This window comes from Callospermophilus lateralis, unplaced genomic scaffold (assembly GCF_048772815.1).
Source record: "Callospermophilus lateralis isolate mCalLat2 unplaced genomic scaffold, mCalLat2.hap1 Scaffold_93, whole genome shotgun sequence".
NCBI lineage: Eukaryota > Metazoa > Chordata > Mammalia > Rodentia > Sciuridae > Callospermophilus > Callospermophilus lateralis.
Window position 1 is genome coordinate 1,846,959 of NW_027517451.1, and position 23,660 is coordinate 1,870,618.

At 36.0% G+C, this 23,660-nt stretch overlaps 1 long non-coding RNA gene across 1 annotated transcript in view; it reads left to right on the forward strand.

Annotated features, from left to right (window-relative positions):
- The window catches only part of LOC143388471 (uncharacterized), a 77,597-nt gene extending 61,131 nt beyond the window's left edge, over positions 1–16,466 (forward strand). Inside the window, exons 3-4 of the long non-coding RNA XR_013090008.1 lie at positions 13,395–13,438; positions 16,392–16,466. This is a non-coding gene — a long non-coding RNA (uncharacterized LOC143388471). The remainder of the gene's footprint in view (positions 1–13,394; positions 13,439–16,391) is intronic.
- Positions 16,467–23,660: the final 7,194 nt, after the last annotated feature.

The window sequence follows — 23,660 nt, forward strand, 5'->3', positions numbered from 1 at the left end:
AGCCTCTGATGAGGGTTCCTTGTTTGGCTATATAACATCATGGAAGATCGCATTGTTGCAGGAATACAAGCAAAAGGAGAGATCACATGATGAGCTAGGAAGCCAGAGACTGTGGAGAAGTCTTACTCTTTCATAATGACTCTCAAGATGCAAGAACTAACCAGAGTCTCTTCTAAGGGCAGCATCTTCAGGTCTCCCTTTCTGAGCGCAGTGTCCTCAGTGACCTACCACTAGCTCCACCTCTTCAAGGTTTCACCATCCCCCATATCACCACACTCAGGAGCAAGCTTCCAACACAGGAACCCTGGGTGGACAAACCACAGGTAAACTAAGCACTTGGTTACTGTGCTTAGTTTAGCTGTGCACTGAAGCTTTGCACTCAGCGCACAAAACTCTCACAGTGGGGAGAAAAATCTGAAACTTCTGCAGAAGCCCAGAAGATTGGAGAGGAATCAACATCCTATAAGCATCCAGAAAGTAAAAGGGAAAGAATTAAGCTTTAAGATGATAATAGTAGTTCTCAATTAATTTATTTGGCAATGATAACCAAACACCTTGCTGGCTTAACTTTTACAGAGGAGCAGGGGAGGTTGGCTGCCTGTACATGGTTCCAGAAAAAGGAAAACATTAATGATAAATAGGGAGAGCAACCAAACACACCAGAAATGAGTGCTTTTCTTTTTTAAAATCATTTTTTAGCTTTGATTTCAGTGAACCCTAAACAATGATCCAAGACATTACCTCTGTTCATCCTGATAAGAGCTGACAAGAGTCATGGAGACCACTTGAAGCCCTCTGCCTTCCTGTTCCACTCTGACCCAGGTTGATGACATGGAGATCTGCAAATGGATACAGATCCTAAATGGCAGGCATCAAGCAGGGTGCCAGGACACAGAATAGAACCCTTCCCTCCAGGAGGCTGCTGGAAGTGATGAAATGCAATTGATGACTTACACCCAATGGGACACTGCTTCACAGAATGCCATAGAGCTCAGGAACATATCCAGCCATACTATCTAGACCCTCCCTGCATGTCCAGGTAATGCAGTATACTGGCCACAACCAGAGACTGTGTCACAAGACTGCAGTTCAAATCTTAGCTCTGCCATTTACCATCTGGGTGATCTGGGCGGCTCCTCAATCTATCCACATCTCAGATGATGTCTACCCTCTGACATTATAGTGGGAAGTAAAAGAATCTGTACATACAAAAGTAGCTCATATTGTGCCCTGGATATGTAACCACGTTCATCAATCTAACCCAATTAGCCCAATGTATAAAAGCACATTCATCTTTGCCCCATTTATCCTATCTCCAGCCAAGAGAAACGTTATGAAAATGAACTTTTCCTTCAAACTTTTTTGCCAACTGAGTGAAACTAACCTTTAACTTCCACCTCCCAAGGGATGGCTGGTCTGAGATCTTTCCACCACTATGTGGATTTCTATTCACAGAGTTTCCTTACAACCTCTTAGGGAGGTGTGATCCCAGCTAGAAGCCTCATGGTCCTGATAATAAAATTAAAAGGTCATCACTCTGGACAGCTCTGGTGGGTGACAACAGGCTGCTTTTGTGGATGAAGCAGCCACTGTCCACAGGAAAACAGCTGCCCCACGTCCACCTGCACCCAAAAGTCCTACCTAGAACACCGCCCAACAATTCCCTGCAAATCTGTCTGACCATGCAGAGAAGAAGTGTAAATCGGAATGTCAGCACACATGAAGAGTCAGTCACAACAAGGCACTTAGGGAAATAGATATCAATAAAGATGTTAGGAGATCAGGCAAAGTACAAAATGAGTGATAAGATCAGGGATAATTTCAACAGGGGGATAGTTGAACACAGTATCCTTGAAAGAATCAAGTGTATACTCACCATAGGATTGAAATTTGAAAACAATAGGCAATGCAGACGTAGATGATTTTAGAAATCCATGCTCTCGTTAAAATGAGGCTTTGGGAGAAGAATAAGATAAGTGTGAGTTTTGCATTCTGTGTCCAGAACATGATGTGATAAAGGAATATATGGAGCAAGTGACATGCGTATTTCTTCCACCATTTCTGAAAGCATGTTTTGAAACCCTATCATTTAGAGTTTGGGAATAAAAATAGGTGTACCCTGAGTTTATGTATATAGAGATGATGCATGAATAGACCATATGGTAAATAAAAAATATAACAGGTTACTATTTTAAATAATGGATTGAATTTATATTTTAAAAAATACATAAAGTCTGGTATTCACATACAAACATTCAATCCAAGTAGTTATACATGTAGTGGTAATATTAGGGTTACTAATTATAACCAACTGTGTTTGAGTTTTGCTTCGAAAATGATGATGGAATTCAAAAGTTATGTGATATAAAAGAAATCTCATGAAAAAGCAAGAAAAGCAACATGGAGAAATACATGGGATCTGATACAGGGAGTGAATGAAAGTGAATCATATGCATATCAATTTGTGATTTGTGGATGAAATGATACATCCTATGATGTACATATACTTAAGAAATAGAAATATAACAATTTTGAATAAAAATTTAATTCAAAATACACATCATGTCCCATATGAATATACTTCCATTGATCTTAACCTGGGTCACTTACTGTAGAAATATTAGGGTTAGTACTCAATATTCACTGAAGTTCATTTTGAGCATTCCAAAATGAATATGTATGTCAATAAAATGAATATTTCTGAAAAATATCTCCTGAAAAGTTGATTACAAATCCACACAGATGGACATAAAAGAATCAAGGTAGTATAAGTATATGACACATATAGTTCATGTTTGCAAATTCATACTATATATATATATATATATATATATATATATATATATATATATATTTAATATATTAAAATGTAATAGTATGTATGCCAATCAAAATTCATAAGGGGATATATATCCTTCACATATGTACCCAAAATATTCATTTTCCTCTACATTGTTTCATGTCTAAACTTGTTGAAGTATAAAGCTAACCACAGCTTGAAATTTCAGTTACCTCAGTGTATTGGGGGGCAGTGATCTCTTCATGAAATTCGTATTTACCAAAGTGAGAGTACTCTCAAGAATATACCTGTGAGGGCAGTAGGATTATATATATGTATATAAAAATACCCATTGTGATCCAGGCGACAGAGACCGGGAGTCAGGAAGTTACATATTTGTTAATTTTGAAAATTCATGGAGAAGTAAAATGAGAAAAATGTGTCACAGGTTTTATAATATGTATCTCTGATGAAGCAAAGGCAAGTCCAAGTATACACCATGCGTCCTATCAAATGCCTCTACTTCTATTCCTTTAGGATTATTTTTATCGATGTTAGAATAAGTAGTCAGAGCCTAGAAGGTTATGGGTTAGTGTCAGAGATTCAATATTTCAAATGGCAAAATGGAAAATGAGTCTAATACATATGAGAACACGTGGCACATAAAAATCTTCCACTGTCATCCACCACAATGCCTGGACATTACTATCACCCCAAAGAAGACACAATGAGAGGAGAAGAGGAAAAAAATCTGTGAATACATATCTGGAATTGGAAATTCTGATGAGCTCACAAACTTGGGTGTGGCAGAAGAGATCCCAAAAGTAGAGGACAGGGTAAACATTCCACAAACATGGAACTTTGCTGGCCTAATGACTTCTTGACTATCTGCCTCTGACATTCGTCCACTAGAAATATAACTTTGTGTTTTAGCTTCCTTTGTAGTGAGATCATGAAACCTTGGTCTGAGTCTATGTGAACAGGAGGACATGGGTTTATATTTTCCAATAGGAACAGGAGGCAGCAGAGCTGAATCCTCTCTATGCAGGTAACTGTGGCCTTTGGGATATGAATGTCTCCCTAGGTGGATTGTGAAGCCTTTGGCTCACTGCCCAGTTTTAATGGCATTTCTTACAGCTTCCCTGGAAAATTGGTGTTTGTTTTTGAAATACAAAAATGTCAACCAGGACACAGTGCTGGAGGGAGCTCTGTCATGTGGGATGAGTCAGGGTCTGAAGGCAAAAACGCAAACTGGGCTGCTACCCCATATATCTTTCCCACTTGAGCTTACCAACTTGTTTCTGGGCATCGCACCAAATCCTCTCCCCACAACAACATGCCTTTATATTTTTGGGTCTCCTGGATGCACCTTGTCAGTCAAATGTCATTTGGAAGCCAATGACAGAACCACAGGGGCCCACCACAGATGTTGGATCACACACCTGCACTCCATTGCTCCAGGCCCAGTTCCCTGCTGGCTCTTACTCACTGGCATCTCTTTTCTTCACCATGGTCATGAATTCCACTCAGTCAAAAATGGCACTCTCTGGTTCAGTCATGATGAGCAACAGAAGATCTAAAGGTTCTCCAGGGATTTCTGGTCATGGGATTCTCAAAAACTTCATGGTATTGGCCTAGCCATATTTCAAGAATGAAGAAGTTGACACTGTGGGTTTTGATTCATTCAGGAGCCACTAAGTGTTGAGGAATCTCCTGTCAGTAAAAGCTCTGGATTTCACATGCAGGCAAGGTTCCCAAGGAGTGGCGAATGGTCACAGGAATCCAGGCTCATTGGGGTATAAAATATGAGGTTCCTGTGAGTTTGGGTTCTCAACTATAGCTGAGAAGGCTTTAACAGCAAAATCATGTGAAATCCTGGCTGAGATTCCCAGTGCTGTGGAGAAAGCCACCCTCGGCCTAGATCTCCGTTTCCAAAGGCTCCTCTAATGCCTGGCCTTCTAAAATCCCAACACAATTCATGGCAATAGTTCTCTGAGATCAGTTCCAGAACTCATTCTCTAATGGCATCACACCAGAGTTCAAGCTGAGGTGGACCCAGTCATCTTTTCCAACCACCACACAAAAGACCACTATTCTAACAAAAACACTCCACATGGCCCTCATCTTCTTCCACATAGACACTCATCATAACATTCTGGCTGGGGGTTTCTATAGGGTGAGCAGTCTAGAAGGTTTGCAAACAAAGCTCTCATGCCCATCATATGCCAAATGTCATGGTGGCCTGGACACCCTTCCTGAGAAACAGGATAGATAAAATGGGCCTGTAGTTAATACTTCTCTGCTTGTCAAGATAGAGGCCTCCTGCCTGCCAGGGGTAGCTTCTTTATGTGTACTGGACTCATGAAAAAACCCAAACACCTGTGTGCTAGATACTGGAGGGCTTGCAACAACTCATTTGTCCCAGAGGATCCCTGTTCTGACTTCATAGTGGTCAGGAGCCTGATCAGAGGAAGCCAAGAGACTTCATCCAATAGTACACTTCTTTTTCATCCTTTTAGATTGGGATGGACACATGGGATTTTTCTTGAGTTTCCTGGGGTGCTGAGAATGTAATTCACAGCCTCACATAGGGCCAAGAGAGTGATTCAGACACAGCTTTTACAAAGCACTTTACTTCAAAGGCACAGATTAGGCCTCTTCATTTCCATTTGAAACTGTTTTCTTGAGGAGTCCCAGAGGAGTGCCCTAAGGCAAACACCTCCCTGACATTCAGGGGAACAGAACAATAGGGAAGAAAGAAGCCTGGAGAAAAACTTTTCTTTAACTGAACACTGTGGCACTGACAGCTCCTAATCATGCAACTTGGGTTACTATCTAATCCAAGCAGGGATTCTCCAGAGAGATCCTTACCAGTGTTAGACCAGGACGCAAGAAAAGACCACTGACTCCAATTAAAATCAAATTAAAGCAAGCTTATTATTTCGACCGGCTGGGCTGCTTCTCCCTCCCAAAATGGCGGGAACAAGACAGAAACCCACCTTTCCTACAGCCCAGCATTATAGCCCAGAAAGTTACACAAAGGGGGGTTACAGATAACAGAACTCTGACAAGCATCACACTAATGGTAGTTTACATTTTTTGCTGGCCCCAACATCAGAATTTATGAGGACCATTAGAGCCTCAGAGAGGGTCATTGTCTGCCCAGGGAAAGCCAATATATTTGAGGTGTCAATAAGTTTCAGAGAGAGCTGCTATCTGGTCAGAGAGCCAGGCATGGGTGAGTTCAAGGCACGGGCAGGCATTCCAAGCAGGTTCAGAATTTGCAGGAATTTATAGTAAAGCCGAAATTATCTTTTCATGGCTTTGTGGCAAGAAGGCTCCCAATTTTAATAAAAGATCAGGTTGGGTCTATCAACCAGTCATGCTAATTTTTGATTCTCTGAGATGCTTGTCATGACCTTCAGCAATTCAGTCCATGGCCATGTCACAGAGCTTGAATGTGGTACACATCTTGGACACAAAACCACGAACCCCTTCAGAGAGAGGCCAAAATTCAGGAAGAATACAGGAACTTAGGATCTTGGTAGGTGTTGCCCATCTGCAAGGCAAGCAGCAGTCCATTCATAAATTGGCCATTAGGAGTTCTGCAAAGATATCCACTAGACAGGACACATTCACGGCTGCATTCTTCTCTTTACTCTCTTTAACCACAACCCAGTGGAATCCACTGACATAAAATGGCTCACTAGTAAACAGTCTATTTCAAACCAACAACAACAAGAAAAAAAAACCAAAAAAAAACGTTTTTCCTTCATGTTCTCAGAACATGAGACAAAACGACAAATTGAAACACACACCCACTGAGACACACAAACCACCCCTGTATTTGGTCTGCATCTATCTACTCTGTCTTCTGAGTGGTGGGTAGAAATATGTTTCTTAGCAGTGGCCTGTCCTGTCTCAGCTCTGGTCTCCTTGGCCATCTCTGTGTAGTTGTTAGGAGCCAGCAATGAGCCAACACTTCTTTCTCAGGAAAGGCCCCTGTTGAGACCATTCAAGGCATTTGGCTATCCACACATCACTAGGTACCAACAAAGAATGACTCTGGCCTTGGTACAGACAATCAAGTGAGCCCACTGGGAGTGAAACTGCCTCTGGATGCCTCGCCTCCTGGATCCCAAGTTCAGAGAGTTCCATCACCATGGAAGTGAGGTGAGGTCACTTCCTTTGGGGAAGTGAATGAGGTCACTGCCTTGGCAACCACTTTGTCCTAACAGTTGTTTCCAAGGGTCCCATGAGATGGAGGCTGCCCCACCTTCCTGTGACATTTTCACAAGACATAAAGGTCTATATACCCTAGGAGCCCGGGATCAGCAATCCACACAGACCTAATTGTGTCCATCTTCCCTGCATTGAGAAGAGAGAGGCTGATTCAGCCTCATCCCTTCATCCTGACTGGGTTGTTGGCCTTGGAAGATGACTTTAGACCTCACAGGTACTACCTAGCTGCCTACATTTGCTCCAGGGTTCATTTTTGCATCTACCTTTGAGCTTCTCAGCAGCTGTAGGATTCCCTACATACCTGTATGGCAAGATCAACTCAGGACCTGCTTTTATGTGAAAATAGGTTGAGGGAAGAGTATGGTTAAGGGTCATATCATGTTTGATTTGGGTTATGAGTCATTCTGCTGGATGAATACGGGTATTCGGCAACTGGGATATTTATAGGAATGTAAGGGGATATGAATTTCTATAAAATTTATGTTGTTCTGTATACATGAAAATACAGATAACAAATTATTTTTTGTGTGTGTTAGGATATTTAACCCAGAACATTGTACTTGTTTGGCAAACACTGCCACTGATCTCTATCTCCAGCCCCCCACAGATAACAAATTCTTGGTTCAAATAAAGCAGTTTAATTGTGGTTTTTATGATAATGTTTTTTTTTGTAACAGAATTTTTTTAAGTCCAATGAATGACAGACATTCAGTCATAAATTTCTGAAGACTGTGGCTGAGACTTATTCATCTGTTTCCCTTTAGAATTTAGCATAACACCTTGTTTACAGAAGGCCATGAGTGTGTGTGTGTGTGTGTGTGTGTGTGTGTGTGCGCGCATGCGTGTGTGTGTGTTTAATTTATATATGACAGCAGAATGCATTACAATTCTTATTACATATATAGAACACAATTTTTTATATCTCTGGTTGTATATATAGTAATTCACACCAATTCGTGTCTTTATACCTGTACTTTGGATAATAATGTTCATCACATTCAACCATCGTTAATTGCCCCATGCCCCCTCCCTTCCCCTCCAACCCTTCTGCCCTATCTAGAGTTCATCTATTCCTCCCATACTCCCTCTCCCTATCCCAGTATGAATCAGCCTCCTTTTATCAAAGAAAACATTAGGCATTTGGCTTTTTGGGATTGGCTAACTTCTCTTAGCATTGTCTTCTCTAACTTCATGCATTTACCTACAAATGCCATGATTTTGTTCTCTTTTATTGGTGAGTAATATTCCATTGTGTATATGTGCCACATTTTTTTAAATTCATTCATCTATTGAAGGGCATCTAGGTTGGTTCCACAGTTCAGCTATTGTGAATAAACATTGATGTGGCTGTGTCCCTGTAGTATGCTATTTTTAAGTTGTTTGGATATAGACCAAGGAGAGGGATTGCTGGGTCAAATGGTGGTTCCATTCCCAATTTTCCAAGAAATCTCCATACTGCTTTCCATATTGGCTGCACCAATTTGCAGTCCCACCAGAAATGTATGAGTGTACCTTTCCCCCCTGCATCCTCGCCAACACTTATTGTTGTTTTTATGCATAATAAGTGCCATTCTGACTGGAGTGAGATGAAATCTTAGAGTGGTTTTGATTTGCATTTCTCTAATTGCTGGTGATGATGAACATGTTTTCATGTATTTGTTGATTGATCGTACATCATCTTCTGAGAAGTGTCCCTTCAGGACCCTGGCCCATTTATTGATTGGTTTATTTGTATTTTTGGTGTTTAGTTTTTTGAGTTCTTTATATAATAGAGATTAGTGCTCTATCTTATGTGTAAAGGTTAAATATTTGCTTCTTAGATGTAGGCTCTCCATAAACCTCACAGATTGTTTCTTTTGCTGAGAAGAAACTTTTTAGTTTGATTCCATCCCATTTATTGATTCTTGATTTTAATTCTTATGTCATAGGAGTCTTATTAAGGAAGTTGAGGCCTAATCCCACATGATGAAGATTAGAGTCTACTTTTTCTTCTGTTAGATATAGGGTCTCTGGTTGTATTCCTAAATCCTTGATCCATTTTGAGTTGAGTTTTGTGCATTGTGAGAGATAGGGGTTTAATTTCATTTTGTTGCATTTGGATTTCCAGTTTTCCCAGCACCATTTGTTGAAAAGACTATATTTTCTTCAATGATGTTCTTGGCACCTTTGTCTAAAAAAGGTAATTGTAGTTTTGGAGGTTAGTCTTTGTGTCTTCTATTCTGTACCATTGGAATACCAGTCTGTTTTGTTGCCAATACTATGCTGTTTTTGTTACTATTACTCTGTAGTATAGTTTAAGGTCTGGTACAGTGATGCCACCTGCTTCTCTCTTCCTGCTAAGGATTGCTTTAGCTATTCTGGGTCTCTTATTTTTCCAGATAAATTTCATGATTGCTTTTTCTATTTCTATGAGGAATGCCATTGGGATTTTGATCAGAATTGCATTAAATCTGTTTAGTGCTTTTGGAAGTATGATCATTTTGATAATATTAATTCTGCCTATCCAAGAGCAAGGTAGATCTTTCCATCTTCTAAGATCTTCTTTGATTTCTTTCTTTAGAGTTCTGTAATTTTCATTATATAGTTCTTTCATCATTTTCATTAAGTTGATTCCCAAGTATTTTATTTATGTATTTATTTATTTAGTTTTGAGGCTATCGAGAAGGGGGTAGTTGTCCTCATTTCCCTTTCTGAGGATTTCTCACTGATATACAGAAATGCCTTTGATTTATGGGTGTTGATTTTATACCTTGCTATTTTGCTGAATTCATTTACTAGTTCTAGGAGTTTTCTGGTGGAAAACTAGAAAACTAGTTAGAGTGTTCCAGGTATAGAATCATATCATCAGCAATTTCTATTTCCTGAAGTAAATTAGAGACTATTGGTATTAGTTCTTCTTTAAAGGTCTTGTAGAACTTGGCTGTGAATCCATCCAGTCCTGGGCTTTTCTCGGTTGGTAGACTTTTGATGGTGTCTGCTATTTCATCACTTGAAATTGATCTGTTTAAATTGTGTATATCGTCCTACTTAAATTTGGGCAAATTATATGACTCTAGAAATTTGTCGATGCCTTCGATATTTTCTATTTTATTGGAGTATACGTTTTCAAAATAATTTCTAATTATCTTCTGTATTTCCGTAGTGTCTATTGTGATATTTCCTTTTTCATCATGTATGTTAGTGATTTGAGTTTTCTCTCTCCTTCTCTTTATTAGCATGGCTAAGGGTCTGTCAATTTTATTTATTTTTTCAAAGAACAAACTTTTTGTTCTGTCGGTTTTTTCAATTGTTTCTTTTGTTTCAACTTCATTGATTTCAGCTCTGATTCTAATTATTTCCTGTTGTCTGCTGCTTTTGGTGTTGATTTTTTGTTCTTTTCTAGGGTTTTGACATGTAGTGGTAAGTAATTTATTTGTTGACTTTTTCTTCTTTTAAGGAATGAACTCCATGCAGTGAACTTTCCTCTTAGAACTGCTTTCATAGTGTCCCAGAAATTTTGATATATTCTATCTGGGTACCTCTAAAAAATTTTTAATCTCCTCCTTGATGTCTTCTGTAACCCACTGATCATTCAGTAGCATATTATTTAGTCTCCAGGTGTTAGAGTGTATTTTATTTCTTATTTTATCATTGATTTCTAATTTTATTCCATTATGATATGATAGAATGCAGGGTAGTATCTCTACTTTTTTATATTTGATAAGAGTTGCTTTGTGGCATAGTATGTGATCTATTTTAGAGAAGAATCCATGTGCTGCTGAGAAGGAAGTATATTCTCTCATTGAAGGTTGGAATATTCTTAACTCAGTTAAGTCTAAGTTTTTGATTATATTATTGAGTTCTATAGTTTCTTTGTTCAGCTTTTGTTTGGAAGATCTATATAGTGATTAAAGAGGTGTGTTAAGGTCACCCAAAATTATTGTGTTGTGGTCTATTTGACTCTTGAACTTGAGAAAAGTTTGTTTGATGAACATAGCCGCTCCATTGTTCGGGGCATATATATTTATAATTGTTAAGTCATGTTGGTGTATGGTTCCCTTGAGCAGAATGTAGTGTCCTTCTTTATCCTTTTTGATTGACTTTAGTTTGAAGTCTACTTTATTTGAAATGACGATAGAAACCCCTGCTTGCTTCTGCAGTCCATGTGAGTGGTATGCTTTTTCCCAACCCATAACCTCAGTCTGTGAATGTCTTTTTCTATGACTCTCTTGGAGGCAGCATATTGTTGGGTCTTTTTTTTTTTTTTTTTTTTTTTTGGTCCAATCTGCTAGTCTATTTCTTTTGATTGGTGAGTTTAGGCCATTAACATTATTATTGAGACATAATTTGTATTCCCAGCCATTTTTGTTTATTTCTGATATTTAACATGACTTGGTTTCTCTTTGATGAGATTTTCCTTTAGTGTAATCCCTCCCTCTGCTGATTTTCATCATTATTTTTCATTTCCCCTTCTTTGACTATTTTGCTGAAGATGCTCTGTAGTGTAGGCTTTCTAGTTGTACATTCTTTTAACTTTTTTTTTTTTTTATCATGGAAGGTTTTTATTTCATCATTAAATCTAAAGCTTAGTTTTGCTGATATAAGATTCTTGGTTGGCATCCATTTTCTTTCAGAGCTTGGTATTTCTTGTTCCACGATCTCCTGGCTTGGAAGGTCTGGGTTGAAAAATCTGCTGAGATAACGAATTGGTCTCTCCCTATATGTGATCTGATTCCTCTCTCTTGTGGCTTTTAAGATTCTATCCTTATTCTTTTTGTATGTTAGGCATTTTCATTATTATGTGCCTTGGTGTACATCTGTTGTAATTTTGTACATTTGGTGTCCTGTAAGCCTCTTGTATTTGGTTTTTCAATTTGTTCTTCATGCTTGGGAAATTTGCTGATATTATCTCATTCAAGAGATTGTGCATTCCTTTGGCTTGAAACTCTGTGCCTTTCTCTATCTCAATAACTCTTAGATTTGTTCTTTTGATGTTGTCCCATAATTCTTGGATGTTCTGTTCATGGTTTCTAACTTTCTTCACTGTGTGGTCAACTTTATTTTCCAGATTGTATACTTTGTCTTCATTATCTGACATTCTTTCTTCCAAGTGATCTAGTCTGTTGGTTATGCTTTCTATTGAGTTTTTTATTTGATTTAAGCTATCCTTCATTTGAAGGATTTCTGACTGTTGTTTTTTTTTTTTTTTTTCAGAGTCTCTATTTTGAAGTAATCTTTTGCTACCTGTATTTGCTCTCCTATTTCTTTGTTGGAGTGATCAATTTGTGATTGTAGTTGCTCATTTAGGTCATTCTTTAATTCACAAATCATTTTTATTATGAACCTTCTGAACTCCTTCTCTGACATTTCATCAACTTCGCTGTTCATACGTTCTGTTATTATAGTGTCCTGTCTTGTTTGGGGCACTTTCCTCTCTTGTTTTTTCATGTTGTCTATGTGTCTTCCTTTCTTGCAGTGTGGATCTGAGACATTACAGTTTCTTCCCTATATTCTTGTGGTACCTGTGCAGACTGTCTCTACCTCACCTTGATGTTGGGCTTTCAGACCCTCAATGGATGCTACTGAATTCTGGATCTGGGCCCTGCAGAAGCTGGTGTGGGTGAATCTGGGCCACTGGGCTTGACCTCCTGTGGTAGTCTGCTGGTAGGAAGAGGTGGTCTTGCGCCAAAGGCTAGGCTCGGGAGGTGTCTGCCCCGCTGGGGGAGAGATGAACCTGACCTACTCAGAGCATAAATCCAGTGTGCTGGAGTGGCAGTCTGGGCTGGATCTGGGCTCCTCAGTAGTCGACTGGTCAGACGGGGTGGTCCTGCACCAGAGGCTAGGCTATGGCGAGTGTCTGCCCCGCTGGGAAAGGGCTGTGCGCCTGGGCCCTGTGTGCCTGGGCCCTGTGCAGCAGAGGCCAGTTTGGGTGGATCTCAGAAGTTATATTTTAAATGTATCAGTCTATGATGAAATGTATCCAACCAAGTTTTTGTTCCTTTTCAGTTGCTAAAAAAATAGAATAATAAACTAGAATTTATTTTAACTTTTGTTTTCTTACAGAAATTATTACATTTCTGAAACGTGAAAAGTAGGTAATAAAGATGAATGCCAACTGGCATTTGAAAAGTAAGATTTACTAAAACAATACATCATGAGGTGATTGATTACTAGTTTTTATGAAAGAATTTGGTTAAAAATTGTTTTTATTTAGTAATTTGTTGTATTTATTCAATTATTAAGTGCTTACTTCTTTATTTAGGGATGAATCAGTTATATGAGTTATGTATATATCAAACATATCCAACTTAAAAATTGAGCTTTTTATAGGAAAAAAAGAGTTTATTGTAGTTTAATTACCCCACCCTAATGATAATATATCTTTATTTTACAGAAGGGAAAACAGATATAACTTGCTGCCTTGTTTGGAGTCACATGGTGAGTTTTAAGATCAAAATTCTCCCCAATAATTTCTTAATCCCAAGTCCCATGTTTTAATATTTAGTCTTCCTTAAAGTGATTCATAAAATTGACTGATCTCATGTATCAGTACTTAGGTGACAATTTACAGAAAATTAGCTCTGCAACTTGATGGGCGAAAACCCTTTTCAACCAAAAGGTAATTGTTGTGGACACAACAGATGACAGTGTGTATGGCTTTTGTTTTAACTGCTTCAAGAGAAGGTGGAGGACTTTTTCTTAAAAACTTAAAATTGTTGGAGTAGCAAATGTTCATATAAAAAAGTAAAGTAGAAGTGAACTTTATTCTTTTTGTTAACAGAGATAAATATCAATTTAGTATATTCATGTGTTTCTTCTATGCATAGACAAAAAATATTTCTAGAAAACATTTAAAAAGTGCTATGTGACCTTAACGTTTCTCTCTGCAGTGTATTTTGGATATTTTAACAATGGCAGAGTCCTGTGACAAAGAACAAGGAAGATCTTTGCATACTCTTATCAGTTCTCTAGGCCTGCCACAACAAAGTACCACAGACTAGGTGGTTTATAGGATGGAAGTTTGTTTTCTCATAATTTTTGAGGCTAAAAAGCCAAGATTAACTTGTTGGTAGGGTTGGTTTCTTCAGAGGGCCACAGGGGAGGGCCAGGCTTCTCTCTTGGGCTTGTAGATAGCCATGTTCTCATTAGGTTTTCACATGGTCCTCTCTCTGTGCATATGCCTGCATCCCAATTTTCACTTATGTTAAAAGACACCAGTTATATGGATTTTATTGCCACCCACATGACCTTTTTAAAAAATATTATTTATTTATTTATTTATTTACTTATTTATATGTGGTGCTCAGGCTCAAACCTAGTGCCTCATGCATGCAAGGCATGTGCTCTACCACTGAGCTATCACCCAGCCCCTAGTGACCTTATTTTAACATAATTATTTCTAAAGGTCTATCTATAAATATAGCCAAAGTCTGAGGTAGTGAGTGTTAGGAATTTAGCATATGGCTTTTGAGAAAACACAATTTAACCCATTACATATATCAGGTGGAAATAAATAGTACTTTTATTATCAGTTCACAGTGGATCTTTCCTAATTTTTCAAAATTAGGTACTCTCTTACTTCACCTTATCTATATGTTATCTCATGCTGTGGGTATGTTGATTATCTAATGTTCTGGGGGAAATGTATTCTCAGTGAATTAAATTTGACTGTGGCTATGTAAAATTAAGACATGAAGAAAGAGAGTAGTTTGAGATCATGTGTTTTAACATTTGAATTGAATGATATTGACTGTCAGTGTAGTTCAAAATTCAAAGGAAAATAAAAATATAATGGTTTATTGAGGAAGTTATAATTGAACCAAGTATTAGTGCAAACAGGCAATTAATTGGTTGAGTTTCTAGTTCAAAAAGGATGTTTTACATGGTGTTTTCCATTTTCTTGAATGTATATAAAACTTAGGTAGATATCATAAATAGCTTCAAGTAATTTCTTCAGTCACACAATTACAAGGCAGTGAAGATTTGAACCATTCAATTTGATTTCAAGTCCATGTCCTTTTTATGTTGTAGACTGGAATGATATAGACTATAAAGGTAAGATACTCTGTGCAGAAGTGATATAGATTTTAGTATTTTTAATGATCTGAGTTGAAAAACTTAAAGAACTCTTATATAACTAGTAAAATAGTACAATTATAAAAGAAAGGGGTCAGTTTGTGATGTTGATGACATTTGAAAATATAGGAAGGCCTTTGATAGGTAGATTACTAAACATTTAAATATTAGACCAGGGAATGGTTTGTGACATACTTTTCTATATATTTATAAAAGAATGGCATCTAATTTGTTGAAATATTTGCTTTGTATGCTGTCTCCAGAGCATAATTTCAGTTGGTATCTTTCAGTTTTATGGTAGAATATTGCTTGAATTTTGAGTTAAAAGTAGAAATGATATTATTTTAGTATAATAAAAAAATTATCTTTTAAAAATGATGTATTAAAGATATTGCCAGAACCCTGGAAATTTTTATTTCTTTTTTGGATAGGAGGTTTTCCTAAAATCCTGGTGCTATTGGTGTTCCACCTATATCTAAGTGCTTCTTAGGAGCTCAGTATACTTGGTCATAATTTCTGAGAAGTAGTATTTACTGTATGTATTGGTTTGATCGGTTTCTTCAGGTGAGAAAATGTAATATAACCTGGCTGGTATAAGCCTCCCTCATTTCTTGTATTTTAATTTAGCACCTATCTCTGCTTTGCTCTGTGCCTAATGTTCCTGAATTTGGTAGTAATTCTAGTTTGTTTCCTACCTGTTATTTCTTAGTCTTAGTCTACCCGTGGTTAATATCTCTTTAGAAAGATAATGATTAGATTATTAGATGTACTACTGAAGCTAACTTTGGATTTTATTATCTCTAAGTTTTCTATTTATGGTTAAATAACTAATATCTTTCATTTTCTGTCTTTCTATCTACCTTTTAATCTATCTTAATTGTACTAGTTTTATCCTAGAGAGATCTGAATTTCTTACTGTTATTACAGGGTACTGACTACGAATATCAATTCAGAAATTGCTATTAGAATTGTTAAAGTAGATCTTCAATATCAGGTATTACAAAAATGTTTTTACTGCCAGGCATGGTGGTGCAAGCCTGTAATCCCAGCAATCTCAGCAGCTTGGGAGGCCGAGAGAGGAGGATCACAAGTTTAAAGCCAATCTCAGCAAAATCGAGGTGTTAAGCAACTCAGTGAGACCCTGTCTCTAAATAAAATATAAAATAGTGTTGGGATATGGCTCAGTGGTCTAGTGCCCGCTAGTTCAATCCCTGGTACTCACCCTGCAAAATGTTTTTATTTTTCTTTTTAAAATTAAGGTTACTTCTCTCCTTTTGAAAATTAGATAATTTAAAAATGGCAGAACTCTTTATAGAATGTGAAGAAGAAGAACTGGAACCATGGCAGAAGAAAGTAAAAGAAGTTGAGGATAATGATGATGATGAGCCCATCTTTGTTGGAGAGATATCGAGTTCAAAACCAGCAATTTCCAGTAAGCATTTACTTTTACTAAAGCCAAATTTTATAAGATATTATTTTTAATGGAAAACTTGTGAATGTCTTATGGGACTCAGTGTACTTATTCTACTGTAAGGAGTTAGGGATGAGAGATGAGGGGGAGGCCAGTAAGAACTTGAGAATCAAAATGGGGATGTGATTGGAGACTAGAAGGAAGCCAAAGGTTAAATATCAGATGTGTGAGAAAGAAGTAGGCTTAGATTGGCTTGTTGCATTGGAGGTCTTCTGAGATTGGAAATAATTTCTAGTGAAACTGTTTATCCGAGTGAACTGTTTATCTGTTTATTTCTGTCTTTTCTCATTTAGCAGTTACATAAGGAAGGATTTGGAATGCTTAGATTAAAATTTTGGAATATCCTAAGTGTATATTAGTATCAGATGGAAGTTCTCACATCTAAGCCTCATTGCATTGTCATTCATACATGGCTAAAACTGTATATAGACTGAATGATTCAGAGTCTCTGGCTTAAGTCCTCGATGGGTTGTAGATTCTGACCATATCCATTTTTCAGCAACTTATATTCATGAAAAAGAGGGACATCACCTATAGCCACTGTACTTTGATGATGTAGCAGTTAGCACACTTAAATCCTTTTAACTTTTTGGAAGAATAGCCTCTATGGATTTCTAGCTTTCATATAAAGTAATTGGGCTGGACATTGTTATATTGTTAGAGTAAAGATACCAATACTTGCTAAGATATCCACTCTGAGATGTCTGAAGTATAGAGAAATAACATAGATTTCAAGTAGAAGGAGAAAATAGATCCTTTCTGATTTTATTTATACATTTGTTTTAAACCAGGAGAATTTATCAAAGAATGTAATTTGCCCCGCATATTACTGTTTTCTTAACTTACTATGGCAATGCTTAAAAGTGTGAATGAGTCTCAAGTTTCTGTACAACCTTGTCACCATTCAAAGAAAGATATAGATTGTATATAAATACATTTTAGAACACTTCAAATATGTAGACTCTTTTTGTGTATTGGACTGCTGTTGAATGTGTGTACTATTTCTTCGTCTTGCAGAAAGTTTTGATTTGTGTATAATCAGATTTGTCATCCTTTTTCTTCTGGCTTTTGGATCTTGAGTTTTAATGAGAACAGTTGTGCTTACTCTTTAAAATAGTTAAGGCTAATAATCTTGTTTCTTTTGTTTCTTTGGAAGCTAAAGATGTATGTGTTCAAAATTAACTGTATTCTTAAATTAGTGATAATTTATATATTCTTTCTAGTAACCTGTTTGTTTTCAATTTGTGATTTCTATTTTCTTAGTACATATTTTAAAATTAATATAATTTTTTTAGATATTTTGAACAGAGTTAACCCCAGCTCATATTCAAGGGGAATAAAGAATGGCATACTCAGTCGAGGTACAGTATTATTGTACTATTTTAATTTTAAAATAAAGTATTTTGACAAAATTAATAGAAACATTTTCAATATATTGTGTAATTTTAAAATACAGGTATTACTGCTGCATTCAAGCCTACAAGTCAAAACTATACGAACCCAACATCAAATCCAGTGGCTGCCTCGCCAGTAAATTTTCATCCTGAATCTAGATCTCCAGATAGCTCTGTTATTGTTCAGCCTTTTTCTAAACCTGTGTTTTTGAAACTACATAGTCAGCCCAGGGTTATGTTTGATATTATTAATCAGTATCAGCAGTACTCAGTTAAAATTCTGGACTGTCACAGGTAGTTATCCAGTAGGAGCAAAATCATAAGAAAATGTCACCATTTTTATAATAGCTTAAATAGTACCCAAAGTAATAATTGCAGGCACTAAGTCCCCAGCCTTTTAATAAGTCAGGTAATATGCTTAAGTTGAATAGATATAATGTTGAAAAATATGTATCAAAATTTGAGTTAAAATATTAATAATGAATATTGCATAATGGCAAAATATTTAAGATCACAAACTGGGTCAGGTGTTCTTAATAGGGAAAATTATTGAGAGACCATCATAGCTTTTTATTCTAAAAACATACCTTCTTGGTTTAGTTTTAAAATCATAATAAAAAGTCATAGTTAATAGTAATAGTTATCATCTATTGAGCTATTAATATACATAAGGATTTATGCTAAGTGCTATGCATAAATTAACCTTATTTAATTCTTAAGCATCCCTAGGAAGTATGTGCTGTTATTATCCCCACTTTATAGTTGAGGAAACTTAGGCTTATAGAGATTAAATGATTCACACAAGATCACACAGCTGGCGAGGATCTGAGATTTCATTGTAGGCTAAACCATTTTTTATGTGTGGGTACACACACATAACTATACATTGTAAATGAATTTTTGCTTTCTAAAAATTGTAAGCATTGCCTAGTTCTAACAGTTCTCAATGGATAGTCTGTGAAGTCCTCTGGGGTTCCCTAAAACTCTCTCTGGGTTTGGAAATCAATGATATTGTCATCGTAGTTGAAGATACTAATTTTGCCTTTTCTACTATGTTGACATTTGCATTGATGATGTTGAAGCAATGGTGTGAGTAAGCTACTTACGCCTTAAGTGGGAATCAAAGCAGTGGCACCAAACTGTACCAGTAGTATTCATATTAGTCACCTACCAAATATTCACAATAAAAAATTCCAGTTATACTCATTTCCTTGATGAAACTACTAAGATCTATTAACACCAGTTTAAGTATGAAACATTAATGATATTAATTTTTAAACTCTACCCATTAATATTTGTCTTTTAAAATATTTTGCATGATGAAATAGTATACATAAAGTACTTCTGTGTCTGAAGTTTGGTGCTTGTGTGATTGAATTATGAGCTACACTATCTGTTTTTTAAAAATAGAACATCTTATCTAAATAGACATTTCCTAAATTTATTCTTGAACTAAATATTTAATAATAGCTTTGTAATGTAAGTGATCCCTATGTAGGGTATATAGGTTTTTTTCTGGTCTCATTAAACCTGAAAAAGGTGACCATTATGAGCCTCCCCTCTTTTCTCCCATAAGGCGGAGACTATGTGTAAGATATCTGCTTAATCCATCATACTGGAATGTTTTTTCCCTAGATATTACTAATCCCAAATTATATATAATCCTTTTGTTAAAAGACTGTAGATTCTTACAGAAGAATTAGCTCTTTTCTAAGCCTAACAGTTCAAGCGGTGTGACAAGTCCTTTTCAGAGCCCTTCATTGAAAGTTTCATGAAATCGGTAGATGGCACCAGATGGTCTAAGGGGTAGGGATCCAGGTGAGTTTCCAGGTCATGACCTTTTGGATTTCAAAACCAACAGTTATTTTTCTGCTTCATTTTAATTACCTTTCAATATTGGTCATGCCTTACCTAGACTATAAATGGAATTGGGGTATGGAAATTTGAAAGTTTGAGTTTGTTTTACTTATATCTTAGGAAATTCTCATTCCTTAAGCCCAGAATCAAAAGAGTTATCTTTTTCTTATTGTCTTATATTCTTTTTAGTCTAAATTTTCTTTCCTTATTTATGGCATGGTATATGGAACCCTTACCTGGTAATTTAATGGCTACAGGCATAGAGTTTTGCTGGATAACACATGGATAGAAGAAGGCTGTGTTTTTGGTTGTCTTTCCTGTGTACCAGGAAATTTCTTTGACATTTCACTCTATTCCCTGGGTATCCAATTTTACACATAATAGACGGTATTGTGCTCCTACGTTTCTGTTGTTCTTGCTGGTCCCTTACCATATCTTTACACAAGTCTTCCATTTCAAGTGATTTGGAGATAGAGCATCCTATACTTAGGAATAGTATTCCAAAAATGCAGAAAGGGAATCATTACACCAAACATAGATAATCAGACCAATTCTGTGTATAGATACACAAACCTGGGCTCAAATTTTTCCTACAATATGCCTAATCAAGTTTGAGTGGTTCCTACCCTACCCTCAAGCACCTGTTGATGGTTTTACTGGTAAAGGATAACTTTTGGTAGAAGAAACTATAGGTCCTTTGCACAAGATTGCAGTCCTTTGTTCAGGGACTGTAATCTTGACTTATACAACTAAGTATATTGTATCTTTCACACTTCAGAAATTCTCCGCATCTGATCTTTTCTTTCCTTTTGACTAGGACTACATTTTTCAGGTAATCCCTAAGAACTAATAAATAATTCTTTATAAGAAATATAGTGGTGGATTTAATTTGAAAAATATATGCCCATTTGTGTACATTGTATGACTCGAGACTTCCTTATTGTGCTGTTTTTATTGTTTATCTTTATTTTTTGGCAATTGTAAAGGAATAAAATTCCAAGATTAATTACAACAAAAATTAGAACACCATTTTTAATTGAAACAATGACTGACAAACCATGGTGTATTATTTATTTATTTATTTTTTTGGTATCAACATTATCACACATGTATGTACTTAAAACAACACATGCATTATCTCACAGTCTTATGTAATATTACTGTGGGTCAGATGATGGTTTAGCTGGCTCCTCTGCTTTTGGGTCTCACAAGGCTGCTTTCAGTATGTGGTTCCTGAAGTTGCAGTCTTATCTGAAGCTTTGTGGGGGAAGTATCTGCTTCAAGTTCACATGGTTGTTGGTAGCATTCATTTCCTTACAGGTTGTCAAACTGAGTCTCAGTATCTGACTGTTTTTTGGTTCATTCTTTGTCAGATGGGTCTTCCCAGGTTGGCTACTTGCTTTCTCAAAGGTATTAAGGGAGAATCCTTAGCAAAATGTCATTAGAGTCTGAAGTAATGTAATTACGAATAGAAAATCATGTTTATCCTATTACTTTTGCTGTATTCTACTGGTTAGAAGCAAGTCAGAGGTCTAACACAAAGGGAGGGAATCACCACAGGATATGATTAACAGGAGGTGGGAATTGTGGTGGCCACTTTAGTATATATCTGCCAGGCACGGCTCTTTAATTTTGGGTAGTTGGCAATCACTTCCTCAAAATTGAACACAGTGTACCTGCCATCTCAAGGAAAATGACTGATAGTAGTATTTCTTGATTATGGTAAAATTTGAGCTTTCAGGCAAAAATTAGAATTTTGGAAAACTTAACATCTGCCACTCTGATCTTGACAGCATCCTACTATTTCTTGAAGTGAGGTGGAAGGCTACCCAGAATGTAAAAATTATTTGCTGTTAGTTAGAATCAAATTAACTTAATGGTGTTCTCATGATTGTCATAGCTGTTTGGCATTTAGGGGGAAAAAGAGAAAGCGAAAACTCAATTATTTAATGAAGTTTATAAGTAAAAATATTTCAAACATAACTTGGGGGGGAAAATAACAAAGCCAGGTGGTATCTTTGATGTTACAAAGTTAAAAACTAGAGATTTTTTTGACTTGGACTCTTGTGTTTTTGTAGGCCTAGTTTTAAAATCAAAGTACTTCAATTGGTGGTTCCCAATTCTTGGGTTCTTTAAAAAAAAAGCAACAAATAAACCAACAACAGTTTTGCCAGTTGGTCTGGGTGGGGCCTGGAAATAATAGATTTTTAAGAACTCCCAGAGATCTCCGTAAAGTTAAGAATGATAGAGGTGTATTCTAGAATGAATTGAGAGGCCTATTTAAGAAATTTTCTCCCTGTATTTTGGAAGCCATTGGTTTTAATAAATTGATTAATAGTTTCCCATTTTATGTCATGTTTTATATGTGTATATGTTTACTTTTTCCATGAACTGTCTTTGTATTTCATCATCTCTTTCAGGTAGGCAGGGATGGAATATATTATTATAAAGTTAGTATGATACTGCTTAAGGGTCAGACCAGGATTCTAATTTCGGCTCCATCCAAAACAAATGGTGCTGTATTGGAAACCTTCCTCAAGCAGGAAGGGCTTTATTAGTTCTTTTGTGATGACTACTTGATATATTTACTATGACGAGCAATTACATATAAACATAATTGTGGCTGTTATTTGTTGGAAGATGAATAACTTGAAGTTCAGAAGTGAATTGCCCAAGGTTACATAGTTAAATAAAAATGCAAATCTTCTGAATGCCAGTAAAGTGCTTGTTCTACTCTTATTATTGTATATGACATTTTTCTGGACTGTTTTTATAATACATTAAAAATTCTCAATTGGAGAATTATTTTAATTAGTTATTGTTGATTAGTGGATTGCCTGCTCTCTGAAATTGTGATAATTAACCAGAGTTTTCTTCTAAAAAAGTGTTTAACAGCATTAACTTTATTATACTTATGTTAAAAGAACTATTTTAGAAAATGAAATTTTCAATTCTTAAAGTGCATATATTTAGAAAAAATATTTAAATTGAAGTGAAATTTTGCTTAGTTATAGTTCAGTATGGCATTATTGATTTTTTTAAACTACATTTTAAGGCTCAAATATCCATATCTGCCTTTTTGGTACTAAATTCTAGATGTTATTTGTGTTACATCTTATTTCTATAACTTCTTAACAGTCCTGTGTCAATTGGAAAGTTAGTAACAAAGCAAAATTCTTAAACTTGATCAGCCCTCAATTTATAAACAAAATACTTCAAATTTTGTTATAAAATAATATGTATTTCGTGAGCAAAGTTTAGAAAAGAGAGAAGAATATATCTGGATCATGTTGTATATGTCAATATGTATTTCACTTTTTACTGAACATTCTACTTGGATCATATCATTGATTATTTCTCAAAATCTTGATGTTAATAACTGCATGATTATCCATAAATTTATTTTACCACTCCTCTATTATTGGATATATAGGTTTTAATGTTTCTGCCATTGTAAATAATTTTCCATTACACTTTCATTTCCTTATCATGAATCCTTGAATGTAGAATAATTTAATCATGTGAACCTTATTTTAAAGGCTTTGGTAACTACTGCTAACATTTTTATGCAGATTATACCAAAATATAATCTCTACTTTGCCAGTAGTGAATGTTTCATCATTTTTTAAAAAAATTATTTATTTTTTTAGTTTTTAGGTGAATATAATATTTTTATTTTTTATTTTTATGTGGTGTTGGGGATCGAACCTAGCGCCCCATGCATGCCAGGCGAGCGTGCTACCGCTTGAGCCACATTTCCAGTCATCATTTTTAAACTTTAACTTAATTCAAACTATTATTAATCTTTTTAATTAAATTATTTATTTATTCTAATTTGTTATACACAATGACAGAATGCAGT